General features: G+C 40.3%; 1 protein-coding gene across 3 annotated transcripts in view; it reads left to right on the top strand.

The window, feature by feature from the left end:
- The window catches only part of ARHGEF4 (Rho guanine nucleotide exchange factor 4), a 233,643-nt gene that overhangs the window by 93,750 nt on the left and 127,721 nt on the right, over positions 1 to 12,172 (top strand). The window lies entirely within an intron of this gene.

Here is a 12,172-nt window from a genome sequence, read left to right as displayed (position 1 = left end):
GGGCACGTATTGCATGGTGCACTGGGTGTTATACGCAACTAATGAAGCATCAAACTTTACATCGAATCTGGAGATGTACTGTATGGTGATTAACATAATATAATAAAGAAAAAACACTCCTTTACTCAGGTGGAATAATAAAATATTTCATTTCTGTAGTAAAATAAAATACATTCACAAATTGGAAAACTCAAAAAACAAGAGGTTTTGCCTCTGTTGGCACGGGTCTAATACACACAATAAGTGGAAAATGTGCATGTTTGAATGTACCTTTGAATATTATGCTTGGGGAAAATCACCTGTGAAAATAAAATGATATGATTTTCAGATCTTTAGCCACAAAGTTAAAATAGCCATCCATTGCAGTAGTGTCCCTGTGTAATTCTGTGTCCCTCAAATATGACCTTGTGTTTACTCTGTGCCAAGCCCTGTACTAGACGACAAGTTATGTGACATAGTTTATGTCTGCAAAGTATTTGTGACCAACCAGTTGTGAAAAGAACTGGTAAACTTACTTTCCATGTTTAACATGGAGAAATCAATATAACTTAGAGTGGTAGGAGAATATTTAGAATTTTTGGAGGGCTCTGATTTCCCTCCTTCATCTTTCCCCAAATCCAGTAAGATAAGTTCACTCAGCCTTGTGGCAGCCATTGACAGAAATGTGAACTCAGGCAAGTGAGAAAAATATGCCTATAACCCAGACTCTGCTGCACCAAAAAGACCACTTTCTCTGGAAAGCTGAAAACCGGAGCTCCAGAGAGCACACTCAAGCTAGACTGAGACTGAGAGTTCGGGAGAGTGGGCGTGATCAGACTGAAAACCGGAGCTCCGGAGCGCTCACTGGAACCAGACTGAAAACAGGAGCTCAGGAGTGCACGCGCAACAAGATAGAAAAAGCAGCGTTCCTGAGTGCACGCGAAGCACACTGAAACAGGGAGCTTGGGAGCGTGCGCAGGAACCAGGGGCAGCTGGCAGTGTTAGAAGCACAAAGGACGGAGACGTGCCAGCCCTGGAGGTGAGGGCTGGGAGAGCTGCTGTGAGGCACACAACCTGGGACGCTGCAGGGTTTTTAGAGGCACCGAAAGAAACAGAGTAGAAGTGGCCAGGAGAGCTCAGTGGAGAGCGGACTGCAATCTCTCAGTTCTGAGAAAGAGGCTAGGATACGGCCACTGCTGCTCTGACTCTCAGAAGAGTCACAGAAAACCACCAGGGAAAGCTTCCAGAGAACAAAAGCCCAGAAATACTGGTTCACTTTGTGCCATTCCCCATCCCCCCTCACAGGGGATAAGGTAACTCTACCCAAACAGGGTTGCCTGAGTATCAGTGTGGCAGGCCCCTCCCCCAAAAGGCAGCNAGTATCAGTGTGGCAGGCCCCTCCCCCAAAAGGCAGCCTGAAAAATCAAGAAGCCCACATCCCTAAGGTCCCTATAAAACAAGTGCACATTGCCTGGGTCCTGGTCAATAACTTGGGCTCTGTGTATCACCCCAACCTCTACTCATCAAATTGACAAGGAGGAGGAATCCCCAGCAAAGAAAGGAGACAGAGACTGTGGCCTCTGCCACAGAACTGATGGATATGGATATAACCAAATTGTCAGAAATGGAGTTCAGAGTAACAATGGTCAAGATGATGTGTAGGCTTGAAACGAAAATAATTAACAAGAATATAGAATCTCTAAGGGCAGAAATGAGAGCGAATCTGGCAGAAATTAAAAATGGTATGAATCAAATGCAGTCTAAACTGGATGTTCTGACGGCCAGGGTAAATGAGGTAGAGGAAAGAATTAGTGAATTGGAAGATGGGATTATAGAAAAGAAGGAAAAAAGGGAACTTGGCTCAAAAAAAATCCAATTTCAAGAATGTTGATTACGGGAGATTACTGACTCAATGAAACGTTCCAATGTCAGAATCATCAGCATCCCCGAGGGGGTGGAGAAAGAGAGAGGTCTAGAAGATGTATTTGAACAAATTGTAGATGAGAATTTCTCTAATCTGGCTAAGAAAACAAGCATTCATGTCCAAGAGGCAGAGAGGACCCCTCCCAATATAAGTGAGAACAGAGCTACACCACGTCACGTCATAGTGCAATGCACAAATATTAGATCCAAGGATACAGTATTGAAAGTGGCCAGGGAGAAGAAAATCCTTACATACAGAAGGAAAAATATCAGAATAATGTCGGACCTGTCTACACAGACCTGGAAGGCCAGGAAAGTTTGGCAAGTTATTTTCAAAGCTCCTTCTGAGAACAACATGCAGCCAAGGATCCTTTATCCAGAAGGCTTTCATTCAGAATTGATGGAGAGGTAAGGACCTTCCAAGACCGGGAGAAACTGAAGGAATTTGTAACCACCACCAAGCCATCCCTACATGAGATATTAAGAGGGGTTCTATAAAAGTAAAAAGTCCCCAAGAGTAATACAGAACAGAAATTTACAATCTATAGAAACAAAGACTTCACAGGCAACATGACATCATTAAATCATAACTCTCAATAATCACCCTCAATGTGAATGGCCTAAATGCTCCCATAAAATGTCACAGGGTTGCAGATTTGATAAAAAGACATGACCCATCCATTTGCTCTCTACAATAGACTCATTCTGAACCTAAAGATACATCCAGACTGAAAGTGAAGGGATGGAAAACCATGTTTCATGCCAATGGATTTCAAAAGAAAGCTGGGGTAGCAGTTCTCATATCAGACAGATTAGATCTTAAACTAAAGACTGTAGGGAGAGATACAGAAGAACACTATATTATTCTTAAAGGATGTATCCAACAAGTGAAAATGACAATTATAAATATCTATGCCCCAACAGGGGAGCAGCACAATACACAAGCCAATTCTTTACCAGAATAAAGAGACATATAGATAATACTACGTTACTAGTAGGGGACCTCAACCCTCCACTCTCAGCAATAGACAGATCACCTAAGCAGAAAATCAACAAAGAAACAAGAGCTTTGAATGACATACTGGAACAGATGGACCTCATAGATATATACAGAACACTACACCCCAGAACAACAGAATACTCCTTCTTTTCGAACACACATGGAACTTTCTCCAGAATAGACCATATACTGAGTCAAAAAACAGGTCTCAACCAAAACCAAAAGACTGAGATTATTCCCTGCATATTCTCAAACCACAATGCTTTGAAACTGGAACTCAATCACAAGGAAAAATTTGGAAGAAACTCAAACACTTGGAAACTAAGAACCATCCTGCTCAAGAATGATTGGATAAACCAGAGAATTAAGAAGGAGATTAAACAATTTTTGGACACCAAAAAGAATGAAAACACATGGTCCAAAGCCTGTGGGACACAGCAAAGGCAGTCCTAAGGGGAAAATACATAGCCATCCAAGCCTCACTCAAAAGAATAGAAAAATCTAAAATGCAATTTTTATATTCTCACCTCAAGAAGCTGGAGCTGGAACAGAAGAACAGGCCTAACCTATGCACGAGAAAGCAGTTGATCAAGATTAGAGCAGAGATCAATGAATTTGAAACCAGGAGCATAGTGGAGCAGATCAACAGAACTAGAAGCTGGTTCTTTGAAAGAATAAATAAGATCGATAAGCCACTGGCCAGACTTATTCAAAAGAATAGAGAAAGGACCCAAATTAATAAAATTATGAATGAAAGGGGAGGGATCACGACCAACACCAATGAAACAGGAAGGATTATTAGAAACTTTTATCAACAACTATATGCCAATAAATTAAACAACCTGGAAGAAATGGATGCCTTCCTGGAAACAAACTAGGAAGACTGAAACAGGAAGAAATAGATTATTTAAACAGAGCAATTAATTATGAAGAGAATGAAGCACTGATCACTAATCTCCCGAAAACAAGAGTCCAGGGCCTGATGGATTCCCCGGGAAATTCTGCCAAACATTCAAAGAAGAAATAGTAACTGTTTTCCTGAAGCTGCTTCCAAAATTAGAAACGGAAGGAAAACTACCAAACTCATTCTATGACGCCAGTATTACCTTGATCCCCAAACCAGGCAAAGACCCCATCAAAAAGGAGAATTACAGACCGATATCCCTGATGAATATGGACGCCAAAATTCTCAACAAGATCCTAGCTAATAGGAACCAACAGTACATTAAAAGGATTATCCATCAAGACCAAGTGGGATTCATCCCTGGGATGCAAGGGTGGTTCAACATTCGCAAATCTATCAGTGTGATAGATAATATCAACAAGAAAAGAGTCAAGAACCATATAACCCTCTCAATTGATGCAGAAAAAGCATTTGACAAAATACAGCATCGTTTCCTGATTAAAACCCTTCAGAGTGAAGGGATAGAGGGTACAATCCTCAATTTCATAAAAACCATCTATGAAATGCCTACAGCGAATATCATTCTCAATCTTTCCCTTAAGTTCAGAAACATGACAAGGATGCCCACTCTTGCTATTATTATTCAACGTAGTACTAGAAGTCCTTGCAACAGCAATCAGACAGCAAAAAGGGATAAAAGGTATCCAAATCGGCAAAGAAGAAGTCAAACTGTCTGTCTTCACAGATGACATTATCCTCTATATGGAAAACCCAAAAGACTCCACCCCCAAACTACTAGAACTTATAGAGCAATTCAGTAATGTGGCAGGATACAAAATCAATGCTCAGAAATCAGTTGCATTTCTATACACGAACAATGAGACTGAAGAAAGAAAAATTAGGGAATCCATTCCATTCACCCTAGCACCAAAAATCATATGTTATCTCAGAATTAACTTAATCAGAGATGTAAAGGATCTATATTCTAGGAACTATGAATCACTCTTGAAAGACATTGAGGAAGACACAAAAAGATGGGAAAATATCCCATGCTCATGGATCAGAAGAAAACATAATTAAACATAATTAAAATGTCAATGCTACCAGAGCAATCTACACTTTCAATGCCATCCCGATCAAAATGCCAATGACATTTTTCAAAGAGCTGGAACAAACAGCCCTTAAATTTTTGTGGAATCAGAAAAGGCCCCGAATCGCCAAGGAACTGTTGAAATGGAAAAACAAAGCTGGGGCATCACATTGACAGATTTCAAGCTATACTACAAAGCTGTGATCACCAAGACAGCATGGTACTGGCACAAAAACAGACACCTAGACCAATGGAACAGGGTAGAGAACCCAGAAATGGACCCTCGGCTCTTTGGGCAACTAATCTTTGACAAAGCAGGAAAAAACATCCGGTGGCAAAAAGACAGTCTCTTCAATATATGGTACTGTGAAAATTGGACAGTTACATGCAAAAGAATGGACTTGACCACTCTCTCACACCATACACAAAGATAAACTCCAAATGGATGAAAGACCTCAATGTGAGACAGGAATCCATCAAAATCCTAGAGGAGAACATAGACTGCAACCTCTTTGACATGGCCACAGCAACTTTTTTCATGACACATCTCCAAAGGCAAGAGAAACAAAAGATAAAATGAACTTGTGGGACTTCATCAAGGTAAAAGGCTTCTGCACAGCCAAGGAAACAGTCCAAAAAACTAAGAGACAGCCCACGGAATGGGAGAAGATATTTGCAAATGACACTACAGATAAAAGACTGGTATCCAAGATCTACAAAAAACTTCTCAAACTCAATACAGGAGAAACAAATAAACAAATCATAAAATGGGCAGAAGATATGAACATACACTTTTCAAATGAAGACATAGAAATGGCTAACAGACACATGAAAAAATGTTCAAAATCATTAGCCATCAGGCTTATTCAAATCCAAACCACATTGAGATACAACCTTACACCAGTTAGAATGGCAAAAATTGACAAGGCAGGGAACAACAATTGTTGGAAAGGATGTGGAGAAAGGGGATCCCTCTTACACTGTTGGTGGGAATGCAAGTTGGTACAGCTGCTTTGGAAAACAGTGTAGAGGTCCCTTAAAAAGTTAAACCTTGAGTGGCGCTTGGGTGGCGCAATCATTAAGCGTCTGCCTTTGGCTCAGGGCGTGATCCCGTAGTCTTGTGATTGAGGCCCATGTCAGGCTCCTCTGCTGGGAACCTGCTTCTTCCTCTCCCACTCCCCCTGCTTGTGTTCCCTCTGTCGCTGGCAGTCTCTCTCTCAAATAAGTAAATAAAATCTTTAAAAAAAAGTTAAAAATTGAGCTACCCCATGATCCAGCAATTGCACTACTGGGTATTTGCCCCAAAGATACAGACATAGTGAAGAGAAGGGCCATATGCACCCCAATGTTCATCGCAGCATTGTCCACAATAGCTAAATTGTGGAAGAAGCCGAGTTGCCCTTCAACAGATGACTGGATAAAGAAGATGTGGTCCATATATGCAATGGAATATTACTCAGCCATCAGAAAGAACAATTACCTAACATTTGCAGCAACATGGACGGGTCTGTAGGAGATTATGCTAAGTGAAATAAGTCAAGCAGAGAAAGACAATTATCATATGGTTTCACTCATCTATGGAACATAAGAAATAGCAGGAAGGTCGGTAGGAGAATGTCGGGAAAAATGAAGGGGCGGTAAACAGAAGGGGGAATGAACCATGAGAGACTATGGACTCTGAGAAACTGAGGGCTTCAGAGGGAAGGGGGNAAAGATACAGACATAGTGAAGAGAAGGGCCATATGCACCCCAATGTTCATCGCAGCATTGTCCACAATAGCTAAATTGTGGAAGAAGCCGAGTTGCCCTTCAACAGATGACTGGATAAAGAAGATGTGGTCCATATATGCAATGGAATATTACTCAGCCATCAGAAAGAACAATTACCTAACATTTGCAGCAACATGGACGGGTCTGTAGGAGATTATGCTAAGTGAAATAAGTCAAGCAGAGAAAGACAATTATCATATGGTTTCACTCATCTATGGAACATAAGAAATAGCAGGAAGGTCGGTAGGAGAATGTCGGGAAAAATGAAGGGGCGGTAAACAGAAGGGGGAATGAACCATGAGAGACTATGGACTCTGAGAAACTGAGGGCTTCAGAGGGAAGGGGGGTGGGGGATTGGGATAGGCTAGTGATGGGTATTAAGGAGGGCACATATTGCATGGTGCACTGGGTGTTATATGCAAATAATGAATTATGGAACACTACATCAAAAACTAAGTATATGTTGTATGGTGACTAACATAACATATTAAAAAATTATTATTAAAATAATAAAATAAAATAAAATGAAATGCGACATACAAAAAACATGACCTATAAATATCAATTAAGAAGTCATGGTCCATATATACAATGTAATATTACTCAGCTATCAGAAAGAACGAATTCTCAACATTTGCTGCAACATGGACGGCACTGGAGGAGATAATGCTCAGTGAAATAATTCAAGCAGAGAAAGACAATTATCATATGATTTCTCTCATCTATGGAACATAAGAACTAGGAAGATCGGTAGGGGAAGAAAGAGATAAAGAACGGGGGGTAATCAGAAGAGGGAATGAAGCATGAGAGACTATGGACTCTGAGAAAGAAACTGAGGGCTTCAGAGGGGAGGGGGTGGGGGAATGGGATAGACTGGTGATGGGTGGTAAGGAGGGCACGTATTGCATGGTGCACTGGGTGTTATACGCAACTAATGAAGCATCGAGCTTTACATCGGAAACCAGGGATGTACTGTATGGTGACTTACATAATATAATAAAAAAACATTTAAAAAAATCAATTAATTGGGCTTCATCAAAATGAAAACTTTTCACTCTACAAATAAAAAATAATTGTTAATAAAATGAAAAGACAAGCCACAGACTTGAAGAAACTTTGCAAAAGATACATCAAACAAAAGACTTTATATAGGCTCTGTAAAGAAGTCTTATAACTCAATAATAAGACTACAACCCAATTTTTTTAATGGACAAAAAACTGAAAATTGAGCTGCTATTTCTTCAAAGAAGATGTACAGATGGAAAAAAGCATATGAAAAAATATTTAACATCATATGTCATTAGGGAAATACAAATTAAGACCATAGTGAGATACCACTTCACAGCCACTAGGATGGCTGAAATCAACAAAGCCTACTGTACCAAAGTGGGTGGTGGTGTGGAGCAGCTCACTGTCACATATTGCTGGGGGAGTGTAAAACGGAATGGAAGGGAAAGCTGTTTGCCATTTCTTAAGAAATTAAACATATAGCCCTTCCATATGATCCAATCATTTCATTCCTCAGTATTTATTCAAAAGAAATGAAAGCACACATCCATACAAAGACTCAAACATGAATGTTCATTGCAGTTTTATTTGCAGAGCCAAACCTGGGAGCAACTCAAATGTCTATCAGCAGATGAGTGGATTAACAAAGGTGCTATCTCTCTACAATGGAATACTACTTAGCAATAAAACAAATTATTGATACATGCAGCATAGACAACTCTCAAAATAATTGTGCTGAGTGAAAAATGCCAAACAAAAAATACATACAGTATGATTTCATTTCATGGAATTCCAGAAAATGCAAATTAATCTGTAGTAGCAGAAAGCAGATAAAGATCACCTGGGGATGAAGGGGGGTGGCCAGGGAGAGGTGAGAGGGGCATGAGAGGGAGCAAAAAAAGCGTGAGGTAACTTTTGGGAGTAAGAGAAGTGTTCATTATCTAGATGGTGGCCATGGCTTCCCGGATGTATAGAAAAAAAACTTTAATTGTACACTTGCAATATGTACGGTTTATTTTATGTCAATTGTATCTCAAAAAAGTTGTAAAAAAAAAACTAAATAGTCAAACAACAACAACAACAACAAAAAAAAAACAACAGAAGAAGAAGAAGAACGAGCAAGACAGAAAACCAGAGCCTTGGGTTTGGAAACGCAAAGTCGCTAGAGACTTCTTTTTTTTTATTATAATATTATTTTATTATATTATGTTAGTCACCATACAGTACATCCCTGGTTTCTGATGTAAAGTTCGATGATTCATTAGTTGCATATAACACCCAGTGCACCATGCAGTACGTGCCCTCCTTACTACCCATCACCAGTCTATCCCACTAGAGGCTTCTACCAGAGTGATTTGGGTGAGTGAGCAGCCAGCCAGCCAGACTACAGTGAGCAGAGTGACAGGAACTTCTGATTCTAGAATTATTGCAGATTATGTATTGCCCCAAATGCTCACTGCAACAAAAATACACAGAATCGAAGTGCAACATTCCTTTAAATATATGCTGTTAAGCAAACCATTGCTGAATCCACACACACAAAGAGAGAAATTCCCAGGAAAAAAGGGGAAGCTCAAAAGGAATGAATTATGGCAGTAGATAGAAACCCAAGTATGCCAGTGATCACAATAAATGCTTACTGATTAATCTTTCTAGTTAAAACTGACTGAGAGGGGTGCCTGGGTGGCTCAGTCGGTTAAACGTCTGCTTTCGGTTCAGGTCATGATCCTGGAGTCCTGGGATCCAGCCCAGCATCAGGGTCCCTGCTCAGTGGGGAGTCTGCTTCTCCCTCTGCCCCTTCCCCTCTCATGCTCTCTCTCTCTCACTCTCGTTCTATCTCTCAAATAAATAAATAAAATCTTTTAAAATAATAAATAAATAAATAAATAAATAAATAAATAAATAAATAAATATAAATAGACTGAAATACTGGATTTTGAAAGCCCAGCTATATGTTGTTTATGAAATACACCTAAGGGACATAGAGAGATTGAAAGTAAAGGAATGGAAAAACCCAAAGAAAGCTGGTCTAAGTCTATTAACATTAGAGAAGATAGCCTTGAAAGCAAAAATCTTAATTAGGGTTAAAGAAGATTACTATGTAATAATAAAAAGAGCCACTCACCAGGAAGATGTACCATCATAAACTTGTTTATGCGCCTAACATAATGCTGAAATATGTAAATTATAAGATGACAGAGTTAAGAGTAGACTGACAAACATACTACCTTTGTGGTTATGTTAAATGTTAAAATTACCCTTCTCTTAATAGCAGATGAAAAACTGATCAAATTACTGAGGATTATTAGTATTAATGAGGATTTAGCAGTTAACAAGCTTGAGCTAATGAGCACTTATTAAACCCTGCGAGCTTATTAGAGAATACACATTCTTTTCAAACACCCAGGGAACATCTATGAAATAAAACCTGTATTATGCCGTAAAGCCAGTTTCAACTAATTTCAAAGAATTGATATCATACAGACCACACTCTCTGATTATAATTAAATAGAAATCAGAAACAAAAAGATAAGTAAAACATACATTTAAATAAATCATGGGTCAATGACCAAATCATAATGGCAATTAGGAAGAAAAAAAAGGAGAAAGTCCAAACACCTTGCCCTAGTGTTTGAAGCTTCATATAGTTACAGAAACAAGACAATTAGGAAGCGTCAGGACTGTGACAAAATAGAGAGCTTTTCTGCTTAAAAACATTCAAATTTGACCCACTACTCACTCCCACAAAAAACTTCAACAAAAAGAATACTTTTGGTTCAAGATTTAACTCCTAGGCCATCCCTTCGGGTGACCCTGAAATTATATGGAATCATGTTGAGAAATTATTTGAGGATTACTCCTGAGTCAAGTCAGGTAGAAAATATTCTCTCTCTCTCTTTTTGATAAGATTTATTTATGTATTTGACAGCGAGAGAAAGAGAGAGAGCACAAGCAGGGGGAGCAGCAGGCAGAGGGAGAAGCAGGCTCCCCACTGAGCAGAGAGCCCAACATGGGGTTTGATCCCAGGACCCTGGGACCACGATCCAAGCCAAAGGCAGACACAACTGACTGGGCCACCCAGGTGTCCTGAAAATATTCTTTCTTCATAAGATTTAGAACCTAATATTCAACCAAATCAAATGCTTTTTTAAAAAGACATCTAGTCTTCGTATTTCAGCATTTGTACACTTTAAGGAATTTTAAACCTGCTATTCCAGTGCTCCTGCAGAGACTCCACCAACTTTGTAATCTAGAAAAGTTATTTTGTATTTTTTCCCAAAGTCGTTTATTTTCATTGAGACAGAATGAGACCTCTTGCCAAAATAACCTGGAACTCAAAAGAAAGGCCTGACTATCAGCAAGACCCAGCCAGGGAGTCCAGCTTCTTGGCGGCAGCCCATCCCCTTACTGGCAGTGTTCTGGGGGGTGATGCTGAGTAGAAGTAGGGGCAGGAAGGAGACCTCTGGCATTTGGGTTTAGTCATTGCCCACATCATTGGTCATTTGGAACTTGGGACTTTGGAATTCCCTGGGTCCAATGCCACTGTGAGTCTGTAAAGTGATGCTGAGCTGTGGCAGTGCTGATTTACTAACGCACTTGGTGAGAGGAGGGAACAGAGGCCCCAGAGGCAGCACTCACTGAGCAGGAGCGTGCTGCAGCCCTGTCAGCGGGCCTCTGTGCTTGCCAAGGCATGTTCACATCCATGTCTTGCTCATTCTGGCAGGGCTGTGGGTGGTGCCTGGCACCTGGGAGTTGGGTGACTGCACCCCTGTGTTCCTGTTGGGGACTCTGGGAAACCCTGGCTTCCTCACTGGATATATCCTCCTGGATACCACACAGCAAGCACACAGCCCTCCTTTCCAAAGGTTTTATTTGTAATGTTTCCTTTCCTATTCCCGACTCCTTCCTGCTTTGCAACAAATTTGAAACTATAGTTATTCCTGATGTTCTGCATCTATCTTGTACCTTAAAAGCATGCTTTCACATGCTTTGGTGTTTGTCTGATTTTCTCCTCTCAGTTAAGGAGTAACTAAAAGCATTTACTTTGAGAAATCTCTTAATGACAAGTCCTAAGAAACCATGCTTAGGAAGGGCTGGTTGAGTAAATGGCTTCTGTACAAAGCTTATGAGGAGGAGCCTTAGCCAGGGCTCCACTCCTGATCTAAGGAGTCTCTGGGGAGTTTGGGATTGGAAGTTGGGTGCAAGGGCACCTGGGTGGCTCAACTGGTTAAGCATCTGCTTTTGGCTCAGGTCATGGTCCTGGGATCAAGCCCCAGGCGGGCTCTGTGCTCAGCAGGGAGTCTGCCTGGGACTCTCTCCCTCTCCCTCTGCCTCTCCCCCCATTCTCTCTCTCTTTCTGTAAAATAAATAATCTTTAAAAAAGAGATGCATAATGACAAAAGGAAAATTTGCAAATACTTGCACAGTTTTCTATTTTTCTTCCTATTCTCAAAACTGTCTTGGGGATTTATAATATCACAAAATGTGTTTGAAATTT

The sequence above is a fragment of the Ailuropoda melanoleuca genome, unplaced genomic scaffold, assembly GCF_002007445.2.
Source record: "Ailuropoda melanoleuca isolate Jingjing unplaced genomic scaffold, ASM200744v2 unplaced-scaffold9223, whole genome shotgun sequence".
Classification (NCBI taxonomy): Eukaryota; Metazoa; Chordata; class Mammalia; order Carnivora; family Ursidae; genus Ailuropoda; species Ailuropoda melanoleuca.
This window is presented reverse-complemented; position numbering and strand designations above follow the sequence as displayed.